The 3,924-nt window shown below is 35.9% G+C and overlaps 1 protein-coding gene across 2 annotated transcripts in view; it reads left to right on the top strand.

Annotated features, from left to right (window-relative positions):
- Nucleotides 1-3,924, top strand: part of LOC139994487 (uncharacterized) — a 174,711-nt gene that overhangs the window by 97,486 nt on the left and 73,301 nt on the right. The gene's annotated exons all lie outside the window — the stretch shown is intronic.

Genomic DNA, 3,924 nt, shown 5'->3' with positions numbered 1-3,924 from the left:
GGCGTGCGGCAAACGACGAGACAGTTTCACCGAGAGGCCAGTCAGCTGGCGCTCCCCACTCTTGATACGTCACTGTGTACACTCCTCCGTCGTTCTTTACGGATTTTCAATTCCACGGGTCGTTCTCTCCTGTGATTTCGCTTATATAGAACCGTGATGGAGCTCATTGTCCACCGGGGGATTGGAAAACGTGTCTCTCGCGACCCGATATAAAAATTTTGTTTCTACCAGTGGCCCCGTGAAAGTCTCCAGAACCAATAAATACGTTGATTAACGCACGCTTTTACCTATTCGAACGGTGGATTAGATTTTCACCGCAACGATATTAGAAACGATCATTCGGTTTGATTTATGCGCTATACTCGTTAATTTGTTTCATCGGCTGCAACATGAAAGTCTACACAAGTAATGAGAATTTTGATTAATACACTGTAACTGTATAATGCACATAATTCAGTCGGTGATATTATAGGAAGAGGAAAGATTGTCAGTCTTATTGCTTTTGATGCTATTACGATTTTCGAATAAATATTTATTTAAGCGTAAAATTATATTGATATTTGAAATAATAGATTACATGAAAATTTATGAAATTAATGGGATTCGAACAAATACGCGATTATACAACGAATATTAGTCTGTATTTGTCACTTTTCTGTCGGCTTGATAATATTAAAAAACGTATATTCGAAACGATTTTATATTTTCACACTCGATAAAATACCGTGGCGCAGGTACAAACGAATCAAATTTTTTATTAAATTTCCAAAAATTCGCGATGCAATGTTAATTCTTGCAGAATATTTCCGTCATGCGTTTGCACTGTGTACGTGCAACATTTCGTAATTCATGATTCATTGCTTCTTGATCGATGAACTTGTTTCTACGGTTGCTCGAAGGGAAAAAAAACAGTAATAGCGTGTTTTACTGAACAGCTTTGTACCTTGTTACACTGCTTCTGTTTCTATCGACATCCGTTCAATATTATTCTATTATACTTATAAACATTCGTCTTCGATGTCATACTACTCGCGAAACTTATCATGTAGGGAAATGTAATACACGCTTTCACGAATTCTACGCTTTCAATTGTTCCATTGTCGAATTTAAATTGACTAAGGTTCGGTTACTATTAATTTCAAAACAAAGACAAATTATGTTCCAAAGAAGCAGAACTTAAGATAAATGATCAAACTGAAGATGACATGCATGACCGCCCACGTTAATTACGTGAGCATATTATATACATAATCCTATGGTAAGGTCCATTTAATTAAGTTTTAATGAAGTACATGCATGCTTCGCGTGCTTTCCAAATTGATTTTTTAGAACACAAAAACTACAACAGTATTCTACTAGGTGTACCTTTGCTTAGAGACACATCTACGTACCCTTGCTCCCTAGTAATTTACCTAAATTACCTTCGAGAAGGTAGCATCGCATAAAGTAGAGCTTCTTAATTTGAAAATAACATGCACCCACTTTTACATAGTAAAGTATAGCCTAACTACATAGAAATTACATTTTTTTTCTATTCGATGAAAAAAATATGTAAGTTTAACTATTCGCCTTTCCGTTGTACCGATTTTGTGCCATTTATATCAGGCGATACAGCAGGTTATGCAAATGAAATTAAAGTCAGTCGAGAATTGTCAAAATCTCATTATCAGCTGGAAATTTCTTCAAATTAAAACTAACAAAAATGATGTTTCAATACATCGCTTGGAATAATGGAAAAATTATAATAACATGAAAACGATGTTAATTTAAGACTATCTAGACTTAGAGCGTGCTTGCAATCACCAGTCTGTTCACGTCAACAGCAAGAAGAAAAATCCGCCAAAGAAAAGCAGGTATGAACAGATCTATAAATATTAATATCCACATATCATGTTCACTCGGATTGAAACTCGTTACCAAGTTGAATTCGTTGGGTAATCGCTGGTAATAACGCGCCGTGATACTGAAGCAACGAACGTAAAAAGCGAGTGCAGGTAGCGCGAGATGCAAAATTACACAGTACCACGGTGAAAATTAACTCGTTTCAGTCTTCAAAAAGCAACCATATGGTGTAGCCTGAATATCGTTGAAAGAGCAAGGCGGAGCAAGGAGTCATCTTCTAATTCAGTCGAGGGAATAATGGCATGTTGTAACGTAGATCATGAATAAATTCGAACGAAGCCAGAAAAAGTTTAAAATTTTTATATTTCTTTCTGCAGAAGCTTCTCAGTATGTATTTTGTTGCTAAAGAATTACGAGAATAATATCAGAATATGAAGGCCACGGATGAAAAGCACGATAGCAGAGCAATTTTAAAATTCGATGCGTCGTCAACCAATTTCATATCGAAACTATCTTTCCACTTGATTTTGGGATTAAATATGCGTTGGTGTAATCCTTTTGAACATTTAAAAAATATTGGAAACGTTAATTACATAGAAAAATTGCATTAATTAAAATTAATTAAGACCAACTCAATGATTAAACCAACGTTGTTCATCTGTTATAAAACGTTGTAGATTTATGGCTTATTTAAAAAACAAATAATAGTCATATATTCTTGTCATGTAAGAATTAACATGGTTATTTTTTATTTATTTTTCTTTTTTATTTGGATATAAATATTCTAAACTGAGGGAATTATTGCACTGTGCATTCCTTCGCCATGAAATGTAAATTCCGAACATTTCTGCGACTATCATTAAGTGGCAATCGTTCGACATATTCCTTTTTCACGACGTGAAGAGTGAAACGCGAGGGAAAAACTGGAACAAAATCGAAATGGTTCGAAGCTGTCGAACCCGAAAAGAATCAAATTAACCGGTGATTTGTATTCACCGAACGGCGAATAATTTTTGCGTATGAATTATTTAAATGATCGACAATAAAAAAGAAAACGGAGGGTTGGCGAGCAATTTTAACGATCGAGTTACCCGACGTAAATAGCGGCGCGATCGATGGTTCCTTTTTGTTCCTCAAGTAAGTCACGTGGTGAAACCTTTCTTCGAAGGACGGCGGACAATCGCACGTGCGACCGCTATTCGCACGTAAATCTAATGCTCTCGACCAAAGATCCGCAATTTTTCATGCTTATCTGCTAATTTTCATCTAAAGAACAACGATTTCTTTAATCAATACGCTTGCAAAATAAAAGCTAATATCCAGAGGAAAGGTACAATTAGAAATTGACTTCGTGATATGCAAGCATCCGATTAAGCTTGCTATGATCCTGAAATTTTTTGTGTCTCGGAGAAAGGACTTGTAATGTTTAAAAATGATATTTAACACAAAATTAAAACGTTCGATATTCAAATATCAATAATATTACTCGCTCAATTAGAAAGTTGTATTAAAATGATTAATTAGAATTCGAAATAATTTATGGGTCATTCTTATCTATCTTCTGCCTAATCCTAACACATTATAACATTCATATATCAAAAATCAACGAGATTCGTCAGAAAGAAACTTAGCCACGGTGAATGTACCGATCTGTTACGATCACATGTTCGGAAATTATAATAAATGGTATTTCATAGATTTCTACCAGAAGGTGAAAGCGCGTTATTAAGTGAAATATCTCTTTGCTTAGAAAATTATTTAAAATGAAACGTAGAAAGCAGCGTTGCGGGATTCGGTCAAGTCATAGAGCAATCATATTAATAACGACGTTCGTCGACGTTCCGCACGAGAATCGACGATTTGAGAAAGATGAAAGATTTCGCTTTTGACGAAGCATCGTGGAACCAGTGAAATCGGCAGGGAGTTGATTCTTGTGCGAAAGTGCTTCCTTAACGTGCATCAGCGACCTGCCTTAATGCAATGCGCATATGTAATAACGATCAGCGCATGCCGGGTACAATGACTTGGTAAACGCCATGCAGCACGCAAACGGCGCAACTGTCTTGCCCACGGATGCATATC

Source organism: Bombus fervidus, chromosome 14 (assembly GCF_041682495.2).
Source record: "Bombus fervidus isolate BK054 chromosome 14, iyBomFerv1, whole genome shotgun sequence".
NCBI lineage: Eukaryota > Metazoa > Arthropoda > Insecta > Hymenoptera > Apidae > Bombus > Bombus fervidus.
This window is presented reverse-complemented; position numbering and strand designations above follow the sequence as displayed.